This window comes from Chelonoidis abingdonii, chromosome 22, assembly GCF_003597395.2.
Source record: "Chelonoidis abingdonii isolate Lonesome George chromosome 22, CheloAbing_2.0, whole genome shotgun sequence".
NCBI lineage: Eukaryota > Metazoa > Chordata > Testudines > Testudinidae > Chelonoidis > Chelonoidis abingdonii.
Genome location: NC_133790.1, coordinates 11,773,193 through 11,801,166, shown reverse-complemented (window position 1 = coordinate 11,801,166; position 27,974 = coordinate 11,773,193). Strand labels below are relative to the sequence as shown.

The following is a 27,974-nucleotide window of genomic DNA, read 5'->3' as shown; positions in this document are numbered from 1 at the left end:
ATCATCTTTGTCAGCCATAAAAGAGAAACGCTTGTCATCCGATTACCTATAAAAAATCTACGTTTCTCCCTTGAGAGCATTTATTTTCTCTACAAAACCCTATTCCATCTATCGGTATCAGCTGTGAACCAAATATGCGTCAGTTCCACTGGGACTCCATATCCCCTGTCTGATCGTAGCTGCCTGTCTCCTACCCTCGATCTGAGTCCACATCACCAGGGCACCTGACCGTCAAGCTTCAGGGAGCATATCTTTCCCTCTCTTTCCCTACCTAGTAACATTATGATGTTGCTCCTGTGTAGTTACACTAGTTATGCATAAATAGCTTTAGGTTAAGTTGTTTGCTTCTCTCCTCTCTTGCGGACTTTATCTCTTGTTTTTTAGCTTCCTCCATCTCATATAGCCATGCTGTTTTCCTAGCGTAAGCCCTTGCAGCGTCTCTATACTGTTTGGGGTGTTGCTCACAGTAGGGTTACTGTAGTACAATTGATGTAAGGGGATAGGATTCCTGATTCTGGGATGATGTAGGTAACAGTATGATGCTCTGATTCTTCCTGTGAGCCCTTGGCCATATACTGGAGACAGCTCTTGAAGTCCCTTCCTCCCAGTGAGTCCAAACCATTTTAGGTCAGGTCTTCATGGGATCCGTTTGCTCAGATTGTGTGTTAATATGTTGGTGGGGTTGGTGTTTTTGTTCATGCTGTTCTGGGGTTGGCGGCAACCCAAGCCATTTTTTTTGTGTTTGTCGTGTTCGTTAGTCTGCAGAATAGCTCCACTAGAGGACTTGCAGGGAAGTAGCGCTCCATATAACAACAAATGTAACATAAGAACGCCATACCTGGTCAGACAAATGATCCATCACCAGTATCTGTCTACCCATGCAATACCAGGATGTTCCCAGAGGGAGAACTACACAGCTATGACTCAAGTGCTCTCTCTCTGCCATTCCATTCTCACCTCTGCAACAGAGCTGGCCACCTCCTTTCCCATCTTCCTAATCATTATGGATTACCACCTGAATTTATCAGTCTCTTTTAAAGGCTGTTATAGTCCCAGCCTTACAACTGCCTCGTAAGAGTTCCACAGCTGACTCGTCCCTGTTGAGAACTTCCTTTGTTTTAAAACCTGCTGCCCATTAATTTCATTTGGTGACCCCTAGTTCTTGTATTATGGGAATAAGTAAATAACTTTTCCTTATCAACTTTCTCCACATCACTCATGATTTTATATACCTCTATCATATCCCCCCTTAGTCTCCTCTTTTCCAAGCTGAATAGTCCTATCCTCTTTAATTTTTCCTCATATGGGAAGTGACACAAGCAGTACATTGACAGAATTACAGAATACCCCAGCCCCCTCCCAGAAGAGTAACCCGAATAAATGAGCATACCCCAAAGTAACAAGCAAATCTGGTAACAGTTGTCAGATGAAGGGAGGTTCAGATGCTGATGTAAATACCTAAAATTGGAGGTGTCTTGTGGAGGCATCCTAGAAAAATGGGAAATGACAAGACTGCCAAAGGGGATGCACTCTGCTTCTACTGCTGCATTGGTCCGTAGAAGTGCTGAAAGGAATCTACAGAAGATGCATAGCATAAGAAGGGCACTATGTTAATTTAGATCAGTTGTAATTGTTTCCAAGATCAGATTCTTGAAAGCACAGATGGAAATATCTGTTTTCCTTGTCACATACAAAATGGAGGAGATAGGTAGAAGTGAAGTGTTTAACTTACCTCAGTAGGTGAATTGCAGATATTAGAAAGGAGGAAGAGCAGACACAGACCTGGAAATGACAGTGACATTCTATTTATTATTATTTATTGCTTTCTCTTAATTTTTATTCAAAATAAATGTCTCTCCCAGTCTGTTTGAAGCAATGGTGAAATGTCCAGAATCAACACTAACTTTTCCATTATACCTTTGCCTTTGAGTCCACTAGAGAGGATACGACTATTAGATTTATGTTCAAGGACCAAAAGACAAATTCTTCAAGTGGGAGACAGTCTGGTCTAGTAGCTAGGGCACTGGAATGGGAATCAGGAGATGTGAGTTCTGTTCCTGGTTCTGCCATGACTAGCTGTGTGACCGTGGGAAAGTCACTTCACCTCTGATCCTTAGAGTATTCTATATGCTACTGGAATAGAAATAATAATTAGCAGAAGCTTGACTCCAGCTATCGGGGTAGTAGACCCTTGGCTGGTGTAAAGCACAAGGCATGTGACAACCCACCAAGAATTGAGAGTGGGTGTTTGGTTTGGCAAACTGTGAAGTCAAAATACTAAAGGCCAAGAAATACACAATATGAATAAACAGCCACTTGTCCCAAATATCAAACACAGCAAGGTAGGCTGTAGCGTCTCAGGTGGCTTGTAGAGTCTGGGACCACTTAGGCTGTTTGGCATTTTAATACCCGATGACAAGCAATCAGAGAAATTCAAGACAGAAAGGAGCATTCAGCAAACAGCCTTAGCAAAAGCAGAACCAGAAAAAAAAAAATGAACAGGGAACAGTGGCAGGCGAGCGTGAGAGTTGTAATGAGCTGTGGCTGAGTATGCCTCATGGTGGCCAGCTAAGTGCAGAGATGCGAGTTCTTTTTTCCCCCCACACTGCAACTTTCATCTTCAAAATAACATGGGCCTGAGTCACATGAGCTGAAGCAGAACCCCTGGTAACTATCTCTTGTAGTAGTTCTTACTAGAAACTCTTTGCTGGTTGGTTACTGCAGCAGTCCAGACATGTGGCTGCAAACAAGTTACCACTTGACTGTCCAAGCTGCCCACATGCAACATGGGGGATAGATTTTGGGGAAATCCTGCGCTTTCTAAAATGAATGGGAATTTAGATATTGATTCCTGCTTGATTCCAGTGGATGCAGGATTTCACCCTTTGACTCTAAAGTTACAGGTTGCTATCACATGATCTCAGAAGACTGTTTGTTTGGTGTAGTAATATTAGGGCTTATATCTTATGTGAGCCACTATTAGAGGATGACAGTCTGGTGTCTACTCACATTCCCTCCAGTAGGCAGCAGTGGTACACACCAGATGGCTCTTCTGTTGAAGTGCTGAGACTCTAAATTCAGAATGAAGGCTCTTTTGCATTTAATGAATGGAGGCATAGATGGAAGCAGAAGCTGAAACCTTCATCTGTGGTGTGACTCCTTTGAAACCAGTCCATCACTACGGGAATGAATTTGGCTCAGTGGCTCTCTCTTGGTTCAGTGGTGCAAAACTCCATCAGGTTAAGATCAATTAAAGACAGTTTGGATTTTACTCTAAATCCTGAATTAAGGGTTCATTTATTGTGTGAGTTCTGGAAGTTTGATGCCCTCCACCCCAATCCCTTTATGCTTTGTAGCTTGAAGGTTATTGGGTAAATCCCGTTTGCCATGCAGTTCCTGGCTGTCGTTATTCATAGTGTTCTAACTCAATTCATATTTTTACAGGAACAACTCCTTAGTTGGTATCTGAGACAGAGAGCTAAGAAGCAGAATATTCATACAGGAAATGTCTTCTCCAGCAAAGACCCACAGGAGAATTTGAGTAATCTGGGAAGTGCCATATTAATGCAACATGAGGGGCTTTGGAGTTTGAAATTAGTTTGATTAGGTTTATTAAGCACAATATTTTTCTCTTATTCAGGTATTTTTGCTTTAGGGCTAACACCTATTTTATCAGTTGTTTCTAGTCTTCCTCCCTCCCCATTTTTCTTTTTACATTTACGTGCCCAGAGAGTCTGAGTTTTGAGGGTTTGTTAGTGATACATGTTAATAACTGGAGATTTGAATTGACTTGTGGATTTGGTTGGATGCATGAGACCAGCTAGGGGACATTGTTAAAAACCAATAAAGCCATAGTGGCCCAGTGTCATAGAGCAGAGGTGATCATCCCTGTCAAACACATGGGCCAGCCAGTGACTCTCAGATGCAGCTTGTCACAGCTGCCCTGCACTCACTGCCTCGAGCCTCTGGCTCTCGGCTTGCCTATCTGTTTAGTGTTTATTCCACACTCCCTTTTGTGGAGGGAGAGTGTTAAACACTTCATTATAGTTGCTTTTTCTTTAGGGCCTGTCTCCTGCCTCTGCTGCTCTCTACTCATGGCAGTAGCAGGAGCACATGGAAGCAGGAGACTGCACTCCCTCAGCTGCTACACATTGACTTCAGCTACTGTGCTGAGAACATTGCTGCTCCAATGCTAAGTACCATGCTACAGCCTCATTAGACAAAGCATCTTTAGGCAGTTTGCTCTGCATTGCCAAGGCAGGAGACTCTAGCTTGGTTCGGACTGTGAGCCCAAGGTGTAGTTAGTTAGCTGAAATTCATACACACACAAGCCAGTCTCTCTTGCTATCCTGTTTCTTCTGTCCATAGCTTCTCCATAATATAGCTCTCTGCCTTCCCATCTGCTCACAAATAATGGTCACAAAATAGCATTGAAACACTCTTCCCTCCACCCCCACATCCGGTGACATTATTATACTTCCATATTGTGGCCAGTGTGGGTGCTTCCACACAGCCACCCACGCTCATCTCTAGCAGTGGTTGAGGTCCTGCACTGAAATTCCTGTCCCGGAATTCCCTGAGCTATGAAGGGCCGGTGCTGACTGAATACCATGGGATTTGGAAGAACTATGATCAAAACATAAAATAGTTATGTTCCAGGGTCCCCTCTTGGCTCTGCTTTTCCTTGCTTCAGCATGTTCCTGATTGTAACCAGGATTTTGCTTGTAGCTTTCCAAGGCAGGCATGCCCTGTATGGCACATGGTTAAAACTCTGCTAGACAGGGCGATTTGAAATTGTGTTAAAATAACAGGCCTCTGAGGAACAAAACTCACCTTTGTGCTTTAGGAAACAGGGCTGCTCTGCTCCCAAGAGAATGAAAAATGGACTTTTGTGCTATACTCCTGGCACTGTCATGTGGAGACGCACCATCCTTAGCAACTGGTGGGAAAGGCATGCTTTACTCTACTTGATCCTATCCCAGAATATAGTGGTGCTCTGTTAGAAACAAGCACAACTGACATTAGACTTTGGGGGTGAAGATGGGGGGTGCAAATGTGTGTCTTTGTAGATGGGGAGAATGTTTGGGAACGAAAGAGACTAAATTAGACGTGGGCAAAAAGTTTTGGCTGAAAACGCATATTTAGGTTGATCCAAAAGTTTCCTGAATTTTGCCAAATTGTTTTGGTCAAAACCCCCCATAAAAACAAATTCCAAAAAAAAAAAAATCAATTTTTTGTTAGCTCTAATTCAAAATGACTTTGGTTCAAAATTGTATTCAAAATAAAAAACGTTTTTTAAAAAACCCTTGAAATTAAAACAATGTTTTCTTTTACTTGAAGTGAACTATTTTTGACTTTTCAGTACATCAAAAATTAAATGTTTTCAGATCAACCCAAAAGATTTTTTTCAGCACTGCCAGTGAACCAAAAAAAATCAGTTATTTCTACAGATCTAATTTCAATGTGTGTGAGGGGACTGTAAACGGGTTTGGGACTCACCACCTGGCGCCTCCTGCCGGTAACTCTGAGAATTAGCTCTGTCCAGTGGAGCGCCCCCTCTTGGTGGTGTCCCGTCCATTGTTCTGCCCTCTGTTGGTGTCTCTGGACCCATGTTGCTCCCTGCTCAGCGGCGTCCTCTTCGAGGACGCTGCCCTCCGGCAGTGCTCCTTAGTCTATCTGCACCCCCTTCCGGGGATCGATTGTCAGCAGTCCTCCACTCCAGCCTTCATGTGCAACCACTCGCCCTCAAAGTCTAATCCTTCTAGGCAGGGATCCGGGCATGGTCTATAATGGCCGCTCCCTATGGCCAGTGGCTGGATGTACTGCAAGGAGGAAGGGTGGGGGGGACCCAGGCCCGCCCTCTACTCTGGGTCCCAGTCCAGGGACCCTCTGGCATCAGTCTCGCTGTCATCCTCCTCCTCCTTTTCCTCCTCAGTCTGTTTCCCTGGGCCGCTTCCCCTATGGCCCCTTGCACCCGCTAGGCCCTTCCCCTTAGGGCCTGCAGCCTGGCGGCTAGGGGCTAGAGCCTTCTAACCTCCCTGAGCCTGCCCAGCACTGCGCTGTCCACAGTGCTAGTCTCCCCCTTGAAGACTGACCTTCCCCTTTCAATAGGCCTGGGACAGACTGACTGCTCCTGCTCTGGGCAGCCTTTATATACCTCTGAGCCTGGGCCCTGATTGGCTGTCTACAATCTGGGCCCTAATTGGCTCCCCATAAGCCCTTTTCTAATTGGCTCCCTGTCTGTGCAGGCCCCCTGGTCTGCCACAGCCCATTCTCACAGGGAGTGGGGCAATCCGCCCCACTACAGGGATGAAGAACCCCTCATCAAATGAATGTGGCTAGTCTCTTGTAAGTTCGCTCATGGGAGTCCACACTACTTTTTCACAGAGGTAGGAGATGATGAACCAGGTAAGTCATCTAGTCCATGCCCATTGCCGGTGCAGGAGGTTTTCTTACAATGCATGTTCTATTCATGTATTGTCATAGGCTTTTAAGTGTCTCATGTGATGGACCCTCCACTAGTAAAATTTGATTCTGATTATGTCTATACTGCAATCAGGGGGTGTGATTACAGCTTGAATAGACATACCTGAGCTAGCTTTAATCTAGCTAGCTTGGGTACAAGAGCAGTGAAGCCATGGCAGTATGGATGTCAGGGTAGACTGTACAAAATCCATCTGGAAACATGGGTAATTACTGATATGCTAGCCCATGGTGAAGCCCGTGCTGTGGCAGCCTCATTGCTCCAGTGCCTGGGCTAGCTAGATTAACTTTGTCTATGCAAGCTTCAGTTACACGCCATGATTGCAGCATAGACATACCTTCAGATGCAGAGAAAAGAGAGTATGTGTGTGTGTGTCTTGCTCTCTCCATATAGATAGTTTAGTCCAACTCAGAAGTTGAGCTGTGAAGCTTGGTACTTTGATTAATTGACAACACTGTTTTTCTCTTTACAGAATTAGCATAATCATTACAGTCTAAGGATGTGTTTCCACTCAGAGCTTCCTTCTGTGGTAGTCAAGGAATTAATTATACCCAGTAAGAAGACAATTCTTTGCAAAGAATTCTATAAGTTTGGTTATTAATGGAGCTCTTTCCTGATGAGGCCACACTAGAGCTTGTCTAAGCAGCTGGAGTAAATCTTCTGGTCAGTGATTTACATCTCCGGCTGGATGTTAGAAGGATTGTGTCTCTAATTCTCACACTGATTATTACTTGTATTTTATCTGGAGGCAGGAATGGAAGACAAAAAATGAACCAAAATCTACTCTCATTTTTTATATGACGTTGGAAATCTATTGTCAGCTAGAGTCTGCTCCTGTTCCCATTGGAGTTAGTGGGAGTGCTGCCACTTACTTTAATGGGAGCAGGATTGGGCTCAAAAGAAGAAGCAGAAAGTTCCACGATCCAAACAAAATAGTTAATTGAACATGTAGCATGGTGGAGTTATAAGTGTGTTTCCTAAGGATGCTGCAGGAGGTAGAGTCAAAAGATCTGGGAATGATATAGAACATTTACAGGGACAAAAAATGAGACCTGCTTGCTATTCACAGTGCTTGGGCCCTATTTGGATCTTACTTTTCACCTTACCTGGAGCAGAATATTGCATAATTTAAGAAAAAAATTGCATAACCCTGTCTTTTTCGAAAAGAAAAGCACTAGTAAAGGCAGTGGCGAGCCAGATCATAAAAGAAGTTGGTGAATATCTTAGATTTCAAATCACTTACAAGGCAAGTTAAATGCTGCACAGCCCTATATAGCTCAGTGGGTACAAAATTATCTGAACTACCAAGGAGGACATGAGTTTGTCAAAACTTTTGTACTTGTCTGAAAAGAATATTATGCTTCCAAAACCCAGACTATAAGATCCACATGCTCAGTAGAAAATTTCAGGGTCTGATGATTACTTATGCTCTGTAATGACTAAGCCAAAAAAACAACAACTGTGCAAAATGCACCATTTTTCTTTCATGGAAGTCTGCATTGAAATTGTTTGCCATTCCATTGTGTGGGTGATTTTGTTTCATGGTATTTTTGGGGGGAAATGACTAATTTCCATGTTGAAAATATTTTCAGTGATAATCTGTCTTTGCTCAGAAATAGCACAAATTATCTTATTATCTTCATTGTCTGCTCTCCCATGTTATGCAAAAATAAGCTTCCGCAAGGGGAAAAATTGTCGTTTTTTTTTTTACAGACATGATCCATCTCCTTTCCAAAGTTGTCAAGAAACACAAGAAATGCCTGTATCTGAGTTTTGTATTTTGTTTCAAGTATTTCACAAACCTCCATTGGAACATGAAAAATCAAACCTGAGTGAATCATACCTTTTGTTAAATGAAGCCTTATAAGTAAGAATTATAAACTGCTCCTGATCTGTATTCAGCCTGCAGTGGGAATTGCACCTGAGTGCAGCATAAGGGCCAGATTCTGACATCTCTATGTGGAATAGCACCTTATTTCATGCATGATCCCATTGACTTTAGTTGTTCAAGGGGTCAAGATGCTATTTCATCATGGAGAGTGTCGTAACTTGGCCTCAAGTGATTACATGTTGTGGGAGATGTTCTAAAATTAATTGATGGTTGCCCTTGGTTCACATTTTCCAGAAGACTTAAAGTAGCAATCGAGCCTATGGCATTTGTGAAAAAGGGAAGAGGCTCCAACATTGTTGCTGGGAGTATGTTCCTTGAAGGCCCTCCATGGTGTTGCACTGAGAGATAAGGGAATTCCCCCTGCGCGCACGCCCCCCCGCCCCCCCGTAGTACAATTGTAGAATGAATCCCAAACACGATGCTGTTCAAAACTTGACTTTCTTTAATCACCGTCTGTTTTATTTTGGGCTTGAACTTGCATGGGTACAGATCCAGAGTGTTGTGTGCAAGGTAAAAAGTGTGCAGGACAGAGAGGGGAGTGGAGGGCACCCAGTTTGAATTAAGCTGAGGCAGGGATGTTTTCTCACTGTGTGTTCACATCTTGGTTGGGGCCTCTAGGCATTTCCTTGCTAGAACTACTAATAACAATAGGAAGAAATCAGCCCAAAGAGAAGATTAGGGGTGTGTTTTGGCCCATGGCTTCCCAGACAGGCCCATTCTGTGCCCTAGCAGTCCTTTTGCAAATGAAGGGCCACACTTGAGACTTACTGCCTACCACTTAGCGAGGAGAAACTTGTCTAGCTATTAACCTCCCTCGACTTCATATGTAGCCTTCGTTCCTATTTGCATTGGAGAGAAACAACCTTGTGCACCATGTGAAATCTTGCAGGATGAAATACTTTTAAAAGGGAAGTTGAAAACTGTCTCTCTTTGGCGAGGGTTGCCAACATAGGGTTGCCAACTCTGACTGACGCTATTCCGGAAGACATGGTGTCATTTTCTTAAAATAGCCTATTAAAATCTTCTGGATTGCTTCTGATAGTCACCGGGAGCTGGATGCCGATTCCGGGAGACTTGGGCCAATCCTGGAGTGTTGGCAACAATAGGAGAACATTTTGATTGTGCAGTACATCTCCAGACCCTAGTATATTGGGAAAGGTACCGCAGGAAACGTCACAGCTTGTGAGTTCAAGAGGGCGTGAAACCATTAAGAGATCTCATGGACAGTGTGAGGCTGGTAGTGGCCCCCGGCGCGCCGGGACTGGGTCTTCTTGGAATTGGGTTGCTTGGGAAGGGTGGTAAACTCCATCTAAGGCAAAATACTGGCACGAGACCGATAGTCAACAAGTACTGTAAGGGAAAGTTGAAAAGAACTTTGAGGTCACCACTTGTAGACACCCCTGTGCTGGCTTTGTTTTCTTGTCACCATGATTTTCCTTTGCATATCATTTTCATGCAATCATTTTCACTGCAGTGAAGAAATGTAGTTATTAATGTTCATGCTCCAAACCTATGTGAGCAGAAGCTTTCGTTTGCAGAGTCTGGCTTAAGGGCACACTTCATTTCACTTTAGAATAAATTATCATACATTTATCATTAGTTAGCAAGTTATTAACATTAATATAAACAAATGCTGAGACATTTCTGTGAGATTATCTTTTTAATCACTTAGTCGATGTAAGAAAGCAGCTTTTACATCTTATTTTTTATGGATGTGCTTTCTCAGTTTATATATACATTTGAAAGAAAAATAACCCCTAACTTAGCAATGCTTATACATCTGTTGGCTGCAAATCGAGTTTAATTGAAGTTATGGGGCTAAAAAACAAACAAACAAACAAACAAAATCTTGCATAATCTGTTAAGGAGGCAGCTTTTCTTTAGCCAACTTTTTGCAAGTAGTTAAGACTTTGTGGTGATTGTTCCTGTCAGTGCTGGTACGAGGCATAAGCAGGCTAAGCAATTGCTTAGGGCCCCAAGCAACTCAAAGGTGTAACCTATTCACTTTTTATTTTGTATTGTGTGTGGGGGCCCAAAATATTCCTGCTTAGGGCCCCCAATGGGTTATCACAGCCCTGAAGTGTGTCTCATAGGGTTGCCAACTTTCTAACTGCACAAAACCGAACACCCTAGCCCCACCCCTTCCCTGAGGTCCTGCCCCCACTCACTACGTTCCCCCTCCCTCGGTGACTTGTACTTCCCCACCCTCACTCACTTTCACTGAGCTGGGGCAGGGGCTTGAGGTGTGGTAGGGGGTGAGGGCTCTGGGTGGGGCTGGGGATGAGGGGTTCAGGGTGTGGGAGGGGACTCTGGTCTGGGGCAGTGGGTTGGTGTGAAGGGGGATTATGGCTCTGGCCTAGAGGTGCAGGCTCTGGGCTGGGGCCAGGGATGAGGCGTTTGAGGTGCAGGAGGGGGCTCCAGGTTTGAGAGGGCTCAGGGTTGCGGCAAGGGGTTGGAGTGGGATACAGGCTATGGCCTGGGACCAGGGATGAGAGGTTTGAGGTGCATGAAGGGGCTCTGGGTTTGGATGTGGGGGTGGCTCAGGGCTGGGGCAGGAGGTTGGGGCATGGGCTTACCTCGGGCAACTCCCGGTCAGCTACCAGCCTGTCCTGACACTGCGTTGCACATGCCCTGGAAGTGGCCAGCAGGTCCGGTGCTAGTAGATGGGGCGTGGGAACAGAAGACTCTGTGTGCTGCTCTCGCCTGCAGGCACCTCCCTCCCCCCCTCCCCCAGCTCCCATTGGCCGGGAACCAGCCAATGAAAGTGTGGAGCCAGTGCTCGGGGTGGGGACAGCACGCGGAGCTCCATGGTCCCCCTGCCTAGGAGCTGGACCTGCTCGCCTCTTCCCGGGTGCAGTACGGTGTCAGGACAGGTAGGGACTAGCCTGCCTTAGCACTGCTGACCAGACCTTTAACGGCCTGGTCGGTGGTGCTGACTGGAGCTGCCAGGGTCCCTTTTTGAGCAGGTGTTCTGGTCGAAAAACAGACACCTGGTCACCCCAGTGTCTCAAGGCTAGCTTTAAAGGCACGGCAAATTAAGTTTACTTTTGCATGCTGCTTATTGGCTTTAATGAGACATGCCAAAAAAGCTGGTAGTGTGGCCTGCCCAGAGCACAAAACAACAACAACAAAAGGTCACTGCTCAGGTGATTAACCAGGGTGTAATCTGTGCTTGAGTGTACTGAAGAGCATGTGTCATCATAAGCCAGGCAGTCTCAAAAGGTGTATCTGGCTGCCTAATGGGGAACCCAGTATCGCTTCACCCAGTCAGCAGTCAACAGCTTCATTTGGACCAGCTTGTGGATCTTTTACTCATGCTTGTGAGTAACTAGTAGTACCTTTGACAGCAACAGAGCTGTGTATGTAAGTCCTTGGTCATGGGGCCAAGAACTCCAAGACTAAGGCCTTTTGGTTTGTAATGAAAAGATACAATGGAAGAAGGAACAACATGACTTGGCCTCAGGGCTGCCCAGAAGATTCAGGGGGCCTGAGGTCTTCGGCAGCGGGGGGTCCCTGCCCCCGAATTGCCACTGAAGACCTGGCACTTCGGCAGTGGGTCCCAGGGCGCAAGGACCCCCCACCACCAAATTGCCGCCGAAGACTCAGAGTGGAAGAAGCTCTGGGGGCCCAGAGTGAGTGAAGGACCCCGCTCCAGGGGCCCCGAAAAACTCTCATGGGGAGCCCCTGCGGGGCCCAAGGCCTGGGGCAAATTGCCCCACTTGCCTCCCCCTCTGGGCAGCCCTGTTTCGCCTTTCCCTATGCAGCACAACAGGAGTGTATATATAGTTACCCACTATGGCCCCAATCCTGCAAACTCTTGGAGCCTGCTTGGGGTAGAAATAAACAAAAAGAAAAACCACAGATTCAAAGATGAAATATCGGAGGGGTAGCCGTATTAGTCTGGATCTTTAAAAGCAGCAAAGAATCCTGTGGCACCTTATAGACTAACAGACGTTTTGGAGCATGAGCTTTCGTGGGTGAATACCCACTTCGTCAGATGCAGGTCCACTACCTGCATCTGATGAAGTGGGTATTCACCCAAGAAAACTCATGCTCCAAAACGTCTGTTAGTCTATATGGTGCCACAGGATTCTTTGCTGCTTTTAAAGATGAAATAGCACTTCAAGCAAACAACATATAAAAGTAGCACAGAAAATAAACATTTGCACTTCCATATTGGATAAAATCCCTGTGCTAATACAAGCTACCTATTCTAATACAAGCTATCTGCTGCCTTTGAACAGTTTCCCAGTGTACCTTGTAGCCATAGAGAGGGCCCAGCATTTCACACACAGCACCCACCAAGTGACTGTCTGTCAGTTTCTGGATTAAAAACCTCAGACACAAACCTGCTTTTAAAAGGCTTTCCCCTCTCTCTCTTTATTTCCCCCCCTCTCAGTCCATGGTGACTACTGTTCAGAGTGTGGAAATCTCTTAACTTGAGATGTCCCAGAGTCTTTCCATTACCTCTTAATTGTTCCCCGTTGTCTCTTCCTGGTTGGACAATGGGTTGTCACTTGGAGCCAGTTTTGTTCAAACACCTGTCTTGAGAGATGCCCTTCCCTGCTGTAAGGTGTAGTTGAAATTGTGATAGAGGTTCTGAGCACAGTTTTCTATTTACATAAACACATAGATTCATAACCACAGTCTGTATACCTATCTCATAATGACCATCAGATTCAGAACATTATAAGCTTTCATAAAAGTCCTTACTTGGTACATTTTCTAATACAATAACGCAGTATGTGATCAGTTGATTCAACCGCTCACTTTTCTTTAAAACTTCTGTACTCTTCTTGTGGTGACTGGACCCTGATTGTCATACTTCTCCAAGTCACTTGCCCTTGGGAACCTTTTTAAGGGACATGAGATGTTCATGGGTTTTGAGAGGCTGATGTAAGAGTTAATACAACTCCAGATCTCATTAACTTTCCTCTTGCTAAAGTGTAGGCAGTGTTGTTGTAGCCATGTTGGTCACAGAATATTAGAGACAAGGAGGTAATATCTTTTATTGGACCTACTTGTGTTGGTGAGAGAGACAAGCTTTCGTGCTTACATAGAGCTCTTCTTCAGCTCTGGGAAACTAACCCTCTTCCGTGGATTGCTGGCCCCTCAGCGGGAGCTCTGCAAGAATGCTAAGAACAGGGAGGTTACCATGGGGCAAGGCACTCCACCTCCATATATACAACTCCACTTGGGTTGGGGAATCTATACAGAGATATCCCTGCCTCTGGTCCCAGCACTGTCCAGACATGTCTCCCTCTATGTATCATTTTTCTCTTCGATAAAATCATTCCTTTCTGTCAGCTGAAATCATTTTATGTGATATCCCAGCATTTCCATCTGCAAGGCCAAAGATTATAATCAATGACCTACAATCAAAGATTGGAGAATACATTCTGTAATAGACTTGGTACCTATGTATAAGGAATGGCCATACATTACATGCAATGGTATCTTGTGAGACTTTGCAGTCTTGCCAAGTCTTCAGGTTGGCAATGATGAACCAGCATGATGAGAGTCCCATGTTTATGGTGTCTCAATTATTCTAGATTTACTGCAGTTTGGAAGTAAAAAAAAAAAAAAAAACGAAAAACCTAGAGGTCCCATTTACGCCAGCATTGGCCAGAGTTCCACAGCTACTGGAGAATTTTAAGCTTCCATTTAAAAAACAGGTTACTAGCCATTATGATGTTTACTGTCACAATGTGAGTCAATACATTTATGTTCCTGAGTCGCTGGGAAGACAGACCAAAAGAATAATTCAGAGAGCTGTGAACTATTCACATCCTTTTCAGTAGGACGTCAACTCTGGAGACTAGTGGTACAGGTTGAAATGTTAACACCATTAATTTTTTTTCATTTGTGATCTTTTTAGCAGAAACCTTCAGTTGTTTTTGGATTGTGGGTGGCATTCAAGTAGAGAACATTTAAAAAGATATCAGTACACTTAAAAGCCAATAAAAATAATAAACAATATTTAAGTTTACTCGGAATAGATATTCCCTCTCCATAGTGACCAATATTTCTTGGGGGTGCCAGATCATTAGCTAATGTAAATCAGCCTACCTCAATTGGAGTCAGTGGACTCATATTAGTGGGGTCAATGAAGCTCCATGTTGAGTCACACCCAGCTGACTGTCTGGCCCTTGTATCTCTAACTATTGCTGCTGTCATGATTTCAATCTTTATATATATTTAGATCACTCCTATATCCCAGCTCAAATATGAATGAGTCACGCGAGAGAAGTGTAATGGAATATTTCACTTGATTAATAGTGTTTGGGGTATATTTTTTTCACAAAATTGAACTATATTGAGAAGGTTCATGCAATAATCTTACAACACAGATAAGTGCACTATCAAAGTAAGACTTTGGGCAGGTATTTGAAAGTTTTGACCTTGTCGCTCCCCAAAGCAGTGAGCACATTGTGTTTGCACAGAGGAAAGCAGAGCATACAGCATGGATGGGAAGCTGACATTTTGAAGTGTGCCTTTGTACCTGATGTTAACTATTTCCCACTGGAACAAGAAAACCACAGTTTGGGGTTACGAAGCAAATGATTTCATTGCCTTCCGGGGACCAGAGTGCTTGAGAAAGAGAGTGCTTCTGTAAAATATTGCTGTTGCTTAAGATGCTCTTATTCACCTTGTGCTAAGATCATTCACAACACTATTTATTTTTAAAAATTTTAAAGGGATATGTGGAAGTACTTTTCATAGGCACCCTGGTTTACACTTAAAACAATCACAACACAGTCTTCATAGCTCTGCTGGTAAAATATTTAACTGCCTTAGCTAGGTCAGTAAAAGCCCTAGTGTAGACACACTTATACTGATATAGCTGGTCTTATTCCAGCCTAATCTATGCTGGACAAACCAGCATAAACTATACTGGTAGAAGCACTTTTCTAGTGCTATTACTGTGTCCATGTTAGAGAGTTTTACCAGTATAGTTATACTATACTTGTGTGGGCAAGGCCATAGTTTCAGTTGATTTTCTTATGTCTGAAAGTGACATTTCTGATCTTATAACTGATATTTTTCCTTTTCTGGTTGGAAAACATCGAGCCCAGTTCACCACCAGTGTAACTCTGTCATTGCTGGTGAAGTCTTATGTGGGATGAATTTACCTATTGTGTGTAGTCCTGCTCATTGTTAATAATAAAGGAGAAAGTGAGCATATTCTCTTTTATTTTTTTTTAACTTGGGTGTAATTTCTCTTTTTGGGTATATGTATCATCTATACTTATTAGGTTACTAGCGCAGACCCCCCAAGAGAGCAAATGCCATTGTTTTTGTGTACATTTTGTATAAATAATGACAATTCTGGGGTTCCCCCACATTTTTTTCAGCAAATAGCAGTGAGTCTTAAAAAAAACAAAACAAAAAACCCTGCCAAATGGTAAACTCAGACATTTGTACAGATGTGTCTTAGCTGCAGGATATGGACCTAGAATAAGGACCAGATTTCACACAGCCCCATAGACATTTGATGGTTTCATCACAGGCCAGTCTCTTAATTTTAGGTGTATTTTCACAGCATTCCAACAATGTTAAAGTACATCAAGCCAAAATTGGGGATAAACAATTTGTCCTTTTGACACCTACTTCTCTTCAGGTTAGGAGACTAACAGTGTAAAACTCTGCTAATCCCAGCTGCTTCCCTTCTCCTGAGAATAGAATTGCTGAGACAGAGATAATGGGTGAGTTCAGCTTTACTATCTGTGATTAAAATAGAAACGTGCAATATTTGTGCAGTGGCTGTATTTTGCTTTTAAATCGCTGTCTGAAAAAGACATTTTTCTCCATAATGAGGCACAGTTTTTAAAAAGAGATCTCTTCTTCATGGTAAAACCATTCCTGTTCCTGGAATATTTCTTATGCTAATTCTAAAGAATTGCAGCAACTTGTCTTCTCTCCCTAATGTGTGTTCCAATACACAGTTACCATTAAGTAAGTCTTGTCTTTGTAGGCTTACCGTTAAATCAGTGGGTGTCGTTCTGCTTTCCGCAATCAGAAGGCTTGCTGTAAAAATGCAATGAAAGTGGAAATAAATATAAAAACTGTACTAATTAATGGTCATTTGCCAATTAATGGCTGGTAGTTGTCCTGCAGACTATGGCAATGCTTTTTTCTTCTGGCATGGTGCACCCTAAACAAGAGCGGGGACAATTCTGTCCATCCAGTAGCAGTCTGACTGACTTCTGGCAGGAGTTGGTGATAATTTCAGATGCAACTTGAACTCCATCTTACACCGCTTCCTGTTGCCAAACTGTCTTCAGAGCCTAAATACCTTGCTGCATGATGTCAGCAGTTTGAGGGGGAAGAGTGGAAGTACAGGAACTTGCCTGTCTGAAATAAGAAGGTATGTGTGGAGTTTTTTGCTTGACGAGTCAACTAGTGACCTCAAGGCTGAAAAAGCATTTTAAGTTCATCTTGAGATTTTCCATGTAGTAAGCTCACAAGTCTCCGCGCTGGTCATGGTCATCACTCTAGTATCTGATGTCATCCCTGCTGCAGCCGTAGTTTAAGGAGCCTGACTCTCTGCTGGGGTAGCTCCACAGACTTCAGTGAAGTTACACCAGATGAGAATTTGGTCCAGAGAAAGTCAGGATAAGACATTAAACACGCCAAGGGTGCTAGATCCTTGCAGGGTCAAAAGGGTGAGATCTTGTGAGCTCTTCTAGTCATTTCAGCAGAAGACCCTGTACTGGATACTCTCAAGCCTAGTTCTTCCTGACCACTGGTCCAGTAGATTGTAGGCCTAATACACTTTCTTCAGCAGGTGCCCTTAGCTGAAGGACTAGATAAGAGCTGGGGACACACAGATATAAAGGATTTATTTAGTGCCTTACAACTTCTGAAGGATCAGTTTGAAATCTCAATAAAATATAAAAAATGCTCAAGTATTTTTAGGCTTCAGATCTCATATTAAGACTGACCTTCTTTTCCCAGAAATATTTTTGTAGTTAGCCTTAAAAATGCTTGATTTCTACCTCTGAGTGAGGCAGTACAAATTAAAAATCCTAAATTTAGGGTAGAGCCAATAGAAGTTGTAGTGTATACAGATTGTGTAGTGTTCCTTTTAAATAGCTGTTTAGCCCTCCAGCTGGTGCTCACTGAGGTCTTTGTTTAAGAAGCTGTTAGAACCCAACCAGAGTAGCTATATGTATATGTAGTGAGGATTGCATGTTGTACAAATTCAGTAAACACTGTTACTTGTACTAGTGTTGTTTCTTCATATCGTATGTATTGTGTAAAGTGACAAAGACATAACATAAACAGAGTAGTACTCATGCGTTGTATTCATCTTGTGGGGCTAATCACAATGTCAAAGATTACAGTCAAGGGGAATCCTGAGTTTTAACCTTAACTGAGGCATTCCCTCACTCTGAGAATTTGAGCAAGTCTTTTGGCATTTTTGCCCTTGAATCAATCCAGCTGGGATGTCGGTAAAATAACAGCTCTCCTAGGTAAATATCAGTTATTGTTATTAATGATGCCACCTATGTTGCACTATTAATTTATTCAATGTTTTGCAAACATAGATAAGGCACTCCCCCGCCCCTAGGAACTTGCAATCTAAATAATAATAATAAATAATCTTTAACTCTTCTATAGTGTTTTTCATCAGTAGATCTCAAAGTGCACTAGAAAGGGGGTTAGTATCATTTATCTCCATTTTACAGATGGGGAAGCTAATGCAAGGGTGAAGAGATTTGCCCAAAGTCACCAATCAGGCCAGTGACCGAGCCGCAAATGGAACCCAGGTTTCCCAAGTCCCAGTCCAGAGGTCAATTCACTAGGCCGCAGAGGGAGAGGATAAAGATTATTAGTGAGAAGAAGGAGAATGGGTAGATAGAAGTCGGGGCTGTGGTTCCCACATTTGTGCCTGTATGCCCCGACAACAGAACCTTTTCCCCTCCTCACGATACCTGGCAGGTTATTCCTAATTTTTGCAGGAGAAATTGCAGAGGTGACAGTGCAAGTTCTGTGCACCATTATGTCCTATTTAAGGCCATCGTGTGAATTCATTCTTCTTCTGGTGATCTGCACAGTGGCTTTATTTCATCCCCTATGAACAGGGTGTGTGTTTGTATGTGCACACAACAGCTACAGAGGCAGGTGCTGCTGCCATTCAGAATATGGATGCAAATGAAGGTTGGTTTTGCAGCAGACATGCACTCTACTTTGTGGGGCCCATTCTTTGGTTTTCCAGAATTTTGCCTATATCATATACAGTCAACTTGATTTTACCAGCCACGATTTAAATGCTTCAAAAACAGTTGAAAACCAGAGGCTCTGATGTCTTCCTTTTTGCATTTGTTGGTTTTTTATTTTATTTTGGATCAACATGTCTTTCGGGTCTGGAGTTCTGGAGTACAGCGTGTAGGAATAATGTTTACTTTTATGTCTGTAATGAGACTGAACTGTTTTTTTGCTTTTGTCTGTAACTGCTCCTTCAGGCAGATTAAGTTAATTTGGTTGTGTCTTGCCGGGCAGCATTAAACAGTGCATTGAAGTTAAAGAAATGGATATGATTCACTTTACAGGTACAGCAACTCCAATGGAGAGTGAAATGGGAACATGTTATGAAACAGAAATGCCAGAAATTATTTATTTTATTTTTTTTGAATCAGTACCTGAATATCATAGTGTTTTGGCTGGGTTTGAAATTCCTGCATTAGACTGTCTAGGGCAAAATGGCTGGAAGATAGTCCTGAAAGTATAAAGTAAAATACAACTACTTTTGCACTTATTTCTTTGGAAAACCTGGGAACCAGGAGCTGCATCCGCTTGCTAGGCTAACCCCAAAGATAAAAGGAGAGGATATTTTCTAGTGGTTAAAGCAAGTTCTTTGGAATCAAGGAGCAGATTCTCAGTTAGTGTAAACTGTCATAGTTTATTGATGTCAAGTGACAATTTTCAGCAGCTGAGGGTCTGCTCTCAGGACTCCTGGGTGATATACTTGTTTCTGACACTGGTTCGTTGTGCAGCATAGGCAAATCACTTAACCATCCTGCCTCAGATAATACAGCTGTAAAATAGCTAGAATACTTGCATACCTCAAAGGGCTAATGACTATTTAAAAAGTACTCTGGTATTCTTTAATGTAAGACACAAGATAGGATTATATTAACTGAACAAAGCTGAACATTATTTGGTTTCCCAGCTTGCTGTGGGCTGTGAGTTACTCACACCCATATTCCTGATCCAGCCAAGGTGAGGAAGGTAAGGAGGTTTTGGGTCTGAATGTTATTTTACTTCTCAAACTATTTTATGGGAAGACTTCCCAAAGGCTTGCGACTATTGAGTTTCCTACATCTGAATTGGTGATTTGTCTCCGGTTGTGAAGTATTGACCATGTGATACTTTCCTCCCTCTTTGCTGGATGATGGAATGAATTCCAATGTTTTGTAATAACTGGCAAATCATGTTTGCTTCCCTATGGTGTAGATAATTGTGTAGATTTAGTACATAATTCCAATGTATTCCTTTGTAATCTAACATTAATGTCTACTCATGGTAGAATGGTGTGCGTGTGCATATAATCTATTAATGAGATCCAATTTGGTATAATATATAGAGAAGAATCATAAGGGAATATTGAATCAATAGAAATGGGCCCAGACCAAAACCTATGATCCAAACACTCCAGAACTCCTAACTTAAAGGTTTAAGGGTAGGGAGTGAAATCAGAACCCTGATTCAGCTCTGAATTTTGCAGTTTAGACCCATCTCTAATTATTACTCATGTCCCTAAGTCTTATGCTGCTTGGTCTTAGGCATTTTGATTCAGGCTGTTTACAACAAATCCAGCAAAGTAAAATTTCATGTAGTGCTCTTATTATGTTTAGTAGTTTACTCATTATAAAATATGCCATTTATCTGTGTAGTAGCTTGTAAAAGCAATCACTGTATTTTTAAGATATAGTTTTGCTGTTTCAGTACAGATTATGATACAGCTGTGAGTGCAGGAAATTTGATTAGCACTTCTGGTAGAGATATGGATTATTTAGCTAGCCACTGCTCCTTACTGAAATGCCTGGAATATTATGCAGTATTATACATTGTATGCAATGGATGCATTGGATGGAGTGTACTTGTAACATTGTGTGGAAGACAAAAGATCATGCCAACAGAAAATACACCCTCAATAAAATGTTGTTAAGCATGTTCTGTTTTAATTTTCCCCCAGACTGGAAATGTTCAGGGGCCTGCATCCCTTCAGATATGTGTTATGTAGCTATGAAGCCATTCTCAGAACAGGTGCCTCTTAGATGAATCATAGAATAATAGAATATCAGGATTGGAAGGGACCTCAGGAGGTCATCTAGTCCACCCCCCTGCTCAAAACAGGACCAACCCCCAACTAAATCATCCCAGCCAGGGCTTTGTCAAGCCTGACTTTAAAACCTCTAAGGAGGAGATTCCATCACCTCCTTAGGGTACGTCTACACTGCACGATTATTTCGAAGTAGTTTAAACCGATGTTACAAAACCAATGTTATAAAATCGGTTTTGCGCGTCCACAGTGCGATCAAAAAATCGATTGCTTATGTCCATGGTCCAAGGCTACCATCGATTTCAGGAGCGGTGCACTGTGGGTAGCTGTTCCTCAGCTATCCCATAGTTCCCACTTCCGTGTTGAGAGCACAGTGCCTGATGGGAGAAATTAAATCGTCAAAAGGGGGGCTTCACTGTAGTGATCAATGCTCCAAATGTCTAAGTTGGGCAGCCGGTATCAACAAGCCGAGTGCCCCCCCCAAAAAGAGTTGTCCTGGGGCTGGATTTTGTTTTCAATATCTCTCATTAATGATCTAGAGGATGGACATGACTGCCTCTCAGCAAGGTTTTGCAGATGAACAAACTAAACTGGAGGAGGTGGTAGATACAACTGGAGGCAGGGAAGATAACAGGAGGGAACCTAACACAAATTAGAGGATTGGGCCAGAAAGAAACCTGATGAGGTTCAACAAGGACAGTGCAAAAGAGTCCTGCACTTTTAGACAAGAAAGAAATCCAGGGCACTGCAACAGACTTAACGGACTTTAGAGCGGCTAAGGCAGCAGTTCCTGGTGACAGAAAAGGACTAGGGGTTCGTGGATGAGAAAGCTGGGATATGAGTCGATAAGTAGTGGGCCCTTCCGGTTGCCAAGAAGGTAACCATAGTAATTTGGGCTGTATAAGTAGAGGCATTGCAGCAGAATCGAGGGACATAATCATGTCCCTCTATTTGACACATAGGTGAGGGGCCTCATTTGAGGTATAATGTATCCAGTTTGGCCCTAACACCATACATAGAAAGGATGTGAAAAAAAAATTTGGAAAGAGCCAGTGGAGGGCCAACAAAAATGATGACGGGGCTGGAACACAGAGACTTAATGAGAGACGGGCCTGAGGGAACTGGATTGTTTAGTCCTTGCAGAAGAGAAGAGATTATGGGGGGAGGATTTTGATAGCTTGTTTTTCAACTAACTGAAAAGGGGGGGTTTCCAAAGAGGACGATCTGTCTTCAGGTGTAATCCAGATGACAGAACCAAGGAAAACAATGGTCTCAAGCTGCAAGGGTTGGGGGAGGTTTTAGGTGGATATAGGAACACTATTTCACTAGCGGGAGGGGGAACTAGCACTGGAAAAGGGTTATCTAAGGGGGCCAGTCTAACAACTGTTGCGACTTTTAAAATCGGTTTAATGGCGCGATTAATAAAAAATAAAGACAAAAAATGAAGCCGATTTAAATAATAAAAAAAAAAATTTAAAAAAAAAACAAATTTAAAAACCAAAATAAAAAACGCTGTATCTAAATCGTATCAACTGTTTCGCTATTAATACGACGGTCGTCAAATTATAATCTAGGTTCTATACCTCCCGCTTGCTATTGCTGCTTGCTGTGTGCTCCACAATCTTTGTGAGACTAAGGGGAGACATTTATGGCTGGGTGGGAGGCTGAGGCAAATCACCTGGCCGCTGAGTACGAGCAGCCAGAGACCAGGGCGATTAGAAGAGCACACCTGGAGGCGCTGCGCATCAGAGAAGCCTTGAAAACGAGTTTCAGCACGGCCCAGGGTACGGTGTGACTCTGTTTGCTTCCCCTTGATGAACCCTCCGCACTTGATGGACTTATTCAGTGTAAGCAACCCACCCTCCCCTTTTCATTACAGGTTGGCGAAGGAAATAAATTCTGTATCGTTTAAAAATCATTTATTATTCATTAAAAGTAATTATGCATCTGTTAAAAATCATGAGTTTTTCCTTACTAGATTTCCCTGTAAGCAACCCACCCTCCCCCCCTTTCGATGTATTCTGTATTACAAAGGAACTATAAAAAAAGGCAGAATTAGGAAGTGTCCCTGACTGCTGTGCTTTGGAAGGAGGGGGAAGGGAAAGGCTACTAAGCACATTGTAGCGTAATTACAGCCTTTTCCTTGAACTCTGCAGGGGTGTGGAGGAGTAGGCGGGTGCAGAAAGCCTTCCCCACGCGTTCTTACACGTCTGGGTGTGAGGGAGATATGGGACGTGGGCTTGCAGGGAGGTTATACAGGGGCTGCAGTGGCACTCTGCTACTGTGCTGCTCTTCCTGAAGCTCCACCATGCGTTGGAGGATTTCAGTTTGAGAACGCAGCAGATCCAGCGTTGCTTCTCTCCAACGCTGGTCTTCCTGCCTAGCCCTCTCAGATCGTTCACTGGCATCTTTCCTGTACTTTGCTACCACATCCTTCCAATCATTCTGTTTATCCCTCTCATTGCGTGTTACTTCAATAATTTCTGTGAACATTTCATCTCGCGTCTTCTTCTTCCTCCCGTATCACAGCACGCCCTCGTGATGGCATAGGGACTTCAGAGAAATGTGCAGCTGCATGGGGAGGCAAACCAGGGTGATAAGTATGTGGAAAGATACCTTTTACAGAGCAATGACAGTACTCTTTCACATAGAACACTATCCACCTTACAGAGCACATGTGATCTCTATACAAGGTCGCATTTTGTATCGTTTAAATATTCAGTGTCTGTGTGACTGGTGTGGCACACACACAGACGCAGGTACGGCCAACCGTACGTCCACGCGGCGATGGTAAGTGAGGCTTTAAAATTTTGACTTCTCCGCCGTTCATATACACAGTGATCTATATGATGCCTTGCTCCTGTTAAGAGGAACCTGCAAAGCCCAAACCCCCCTCTTTCACATCCACCAACAGCGCATGGCTCCTATCGTATACGATCGCTGCTAGTGATCACCCTACATCACCCCCCGCAGCGCGTTGCTGGTAGCAGGGAAGAATCCTGCTTGCCAGACGCTGAAAACTCGTCGCTATCCCTCCTCCCATCCCCCCGCTCTGGCCAGTAGCAAAATCGCCATGTCTGCCCCCTATTTACATTCCTGATGTTCTACAAGGTAACAATGGATGATATCTCTCTCCTGACAATAGCACCGCAGGAGGCAGATCGTTTGTTTATGCAATGCCTTCAGTGCAATGCCTTCAATGCCTGCAGTACCAAATGTCTTGCAAAATGCATGGCGTTGAAAAGTTACCTACTATGGGGGACCGGAGAAGGCTGTCTTGGCCAGAAATGTTCTCATATAGCATAAGGGTTTTGGAGTTCCTCCACGATCGATTCATGGAGATTAATTTGGAGGATTTTCGCTCCATCCCCAGACATGTTAACGAAATTTTCCTGTAACAGTAATGGCTGCGACTGCAGCAAAAGCCCTGGTGTCAATGCGATCTAAAAAAACCGTCTTGTTTTAATCCGTGTTTGGTACAGAATGAAGGGACACTTACCGGAGGTCGCTTCCATGGCTTCACTGTCTGGGCTTCTCGCTTGGGAGCGCAGGGACTGTAATTCTTGGGTCTCAAAAAGATCCTGGCTGTTGGGGTTTACGGACTGCTGTGTGCTATCACCACGCTCATCTTCATCCTCAAATTCGTCTCCATCTTCCCCCTCGGCTACATCCTCAGAAACACTTGATATTTCAATCCCAAAGTCTGAATCCACGGACAGGGGTGGGGCACTGGTAGCGCTGAACCCCAAAATTGCATGTAGTTCAGCATAGAAGCGGCATGTTTTCGGCTCAGAGCCTGACCTTCCGTTTGCTTCTCTGGCTTTCTGGTAACCCTGTCTAAGTTCCTTCACTTTCACTCGCACTGAAGGGAGTCTCTGCTGTGCCCTTTATCAGCCATAGACTTTGAAATTCTTTCAAAAACTTTTTCATTTCGTCTTTTGGAACGCAGTGCTGTGAGCACTGAGTCCTCACCCCAGATAGCGATCAGATCCAGAACCTCCTGTGTGGTCCAAGCTGGCGCTCTTCTTCGATTATCAGGAGACTGCATTGTGACGAGTGCAAATGAGCTCTGTGTGGTCACCTGTGTGTGTGCTGACCCTCACGGTGGACAATCAGGAAATGGAATTCAAAAGTTCGCGGGGATTCAGGCTTTTTCCTGTTTACCTGGCCAGTGCATCACAGTTTAGTGTCCGATGCTATCATGAGTGCCCCTGTGACAATGGTTCTGAAACCCAAATTGGGAGTGGCTCACTTGGGGCAGAGTCAATCGCTCCCTTCTGGTTTCTAAAAATTGAGTATGTCCTGCCTGGACTGTCATAGCCACGACTGCCTGCCTCCAAGTGCCCCCCCCCCCGGTTTATGTCACGAATAAGTCTATGTTTCTTATTCTTGTATTCCTCACGACTGCATGACAGAAATGGGGGGTGGGCCCTGCCACGGTAGCTGCGGAGGGTTGGAGAGAGGTGAAGCAATGGGTTGTGCGTTCTTGCCAGGGGAACCCCTGTTAATACAGCCACGGAGTAGCTGCGCTCTTCTAATACACTTGACTCTTCCTTCAGAGGAGTAGCCGTGTTAGTCTGGATCTGTAAAAGCAGCAGAGAATCCTGTGGCACTTTATAGACTAACAGACATCTGTTAGTCTATAAGGTGCCACAGGATTCTCTGCTGCTTTGACTCTTCTTGTAGTCAGGACTGACTCTATTTTTAGACAGCATAAGGGAGGGATTGACTCAGTGGCCAGTGAGTCAATCCCAAGTTTGCTTTTTGCGTTGCGCCCCCGGCTGATTTTAGCCAGGGGCACTCATGATAGCAGCGGACAGTTCAGAGAAGGAGAGATAACCGTCATGTCATTGCCAGTTTTCTCTGGCAGTAGACGGTACAGAACGACTGGTAACCATCTCTGCTATCATTGCAAAAGCAATTGAATGCTGGTGTGTAGCGCTCGAGTGTCGCCTCTGTCTCCACGGCATCTAGTACACAAATGGTGACGGGAAAAACAAAAAGCCGACGGTCTCTAGTGCTGCCGTGCTATTGTTTTCTGCAAGGGCAATCCAGGAGAAAAATGTGCGAAAGGACTGTCTGCTGATGTTTTCCCGGAGCAAGGAATGACTGACGACATTTACCCAGAACCCCCCGCGACCATTAACATTAGCATCAGGGGCCGGGGATCATGGAGGACGGAACGGGGGTGCTGAGGACTCCCGCTATCCCACAGTCCCTCAGCAGTCTCGTAAAACTATTTGCATTCTTGCTTAGCGCCCAGTGTCTGTAGCTTACAACACGGTGTCTTTTATGGTTCACGGAACAGCTATTCAGTTTCCTTCCCCTACCCCAGCACGAGAAATGAAAGTTAAATAAAGCAATCCTTGAGTACTTACAATGTCACCCTCTTTGTACTGAATGGTACTGATAGAGGCGAATCTGCAGCACTGAAGAGCATTAGAGCTTTGCACAGTGGCAGTATCATAACCAATGAAGTGAATCTGAGGTGTGATTATTGCTACTTGAAAATCCGCTCCTCTCCCCCTTCCTGGTGGTAGATGGTACAGTACTACTGTAGACAGCAGAAACTGTTACCATCTCGCCTCTTTTTTGTTACACTCACCAGTAAATGGGACAGAACGGATAATAACCCTGTGTAAATTTTTGAAAGGAAAATGGGGATTAACTCACTTGGGACTGAGTCAATCCTGCCCTTTACGGTTAAAAAATAGAGTCAGTCCAGACAAGAATAGGATACAGTGTATTAAAATCAGTGTAGCACAGCGCAGCTGCTCCGTGTCAGTATTCACAGAGGGAGCCGCTGCAAGTAACGCAACCATTGCTTCCCACCTACCTGGGCTACCACAGCAGTGCCCCCCCCACCCATTGTTGGCATGATGTTATGAAGAATGCATGAATAAGAATCACAGAGTAGTTACTGAGATCAAATGAGGGGGAGGGAGCCACCATGGGCTATGACAGTCCATGCAGTTCAGAATCTTTTCTTTACGCAAGAGAGGAAGGGGTCTGATGAAGCTCAGCCCCCAGGTGATAAGATGAAGACAGTTACCAGGCGTTCTGTACCATCCACTGTCAGAAAAAGGGAGTCATTCCCATTTTCACCCCGGAGCCCCCGGCCACACTCAGCCAGGAGCACTCACTGGGCGCCGTCTACCCCTGGGAGGGGCAGAGGAGCGGATACTGCTCTTCACCGCAGCAGCATCGCGTCTGCCAGCAGCATTCAGTACACAGAGGGTGACATTTACAGTACTCAAGGAATTATTTATTTCACTTTTTTTTACGTGCTGGAGGGGGGAAAAAACTGACGAGCTGTTCCGTGAACCACGCAAGACACCGTGTATTACGCTGCAGACATTGGGCGCGCAGCCAAAAATGCAAATAGTTTTCAGAGACCGCTGTGGAGACTGGTAGCTGTAGTCCTCATTACCCCCTCCCTCCCTCCATGACCATCCGTTTGAGTGTCTGGCTTCCCGTTACTGTTGTCACGCACCGCGCTGTGTATCCTGTAGTTTATTTTTCAAAGGCTTTGGCATTTCCTGTTCTTTAACGGAGCTCTGATAAAAGAGATTTGTCTCACCATACAGCGATGACATCTGCTATCTCCCGTAAGGTTCAATGCAGGAGCTACTTTTGCATTTGAACTGCATCGCCACCCGTGGTGATCAGAGCTGGACACGTGAAAGCAGGAAATGTCACTGTAAAGCTCTCGGGGATTTCCCTGTTTACCGGCACTCCGCATCCGAGTTCGGATTGCGGACCAGAGCGGTCAGTGGTGCACTGTCCTGCCTAGAATAATAGGCAAGTGTAACAGAGATCCAGTGTATCAGAGAGCACAGGTGCTCCGTGTCAGTATTCACAGGGGTTGCCCCTGCAAGAAGCGCACCCGTTGCTTTCCTCCTCCCTCAACCTTCCTGGGCTACCGTGTGTCAGTGCCCCTCCCCCGTTTGTGTCATGAAGTATTAAGGAATACCAGAATAAGAAACAGAGACTTGTTAGTGAGAGAAAATGATGTCGGGGGGGAGGCACTTGGAGGCAGCCTCCCGGGGCTATGACAGTCCAGGCAGAATGGACTCTATTTTTAGACACCATAAGGGAGGAATTGACTCATTGCCAAGCAGTCAATCCCAAATGTGATTGCAAAAATTTTCAGCCCAAGTTTCAATGATTAAGCTTGTTATTAGCCGTTCTGTCCTATCTATCTACTGCTAGCGGTAGCAATGTTGCCCTCCAGTGTGAGCAGATTTTAGGCGGTTCTCCTGGATGGTGGGCAGTCTTCATGGTTTTTAGGCGTTCTCCTGGATGGTGCA

At 44.2% G+C, this 27,974-nt stretch overlaps 1 protein-coding gene and 1 pseudogene across 1 annotated transcript in view; both read left to right on the top strand.

Moving 5' to 3' along the window:
• TMEM132D (transmembrane protein 132D) overlaps positions 1-27,974 on the top strand; it is a 440,368-nt gene that overhangs the window by 40,667 nt on the left and 371,727 nt on the right. The gene's annotated exons all lie outside the window — the stretch shown is intronic.
• Positions 26,108-26,237, top strand: LOC142045861 (U4 spliceosomal RNA; annotated as a pseudogene).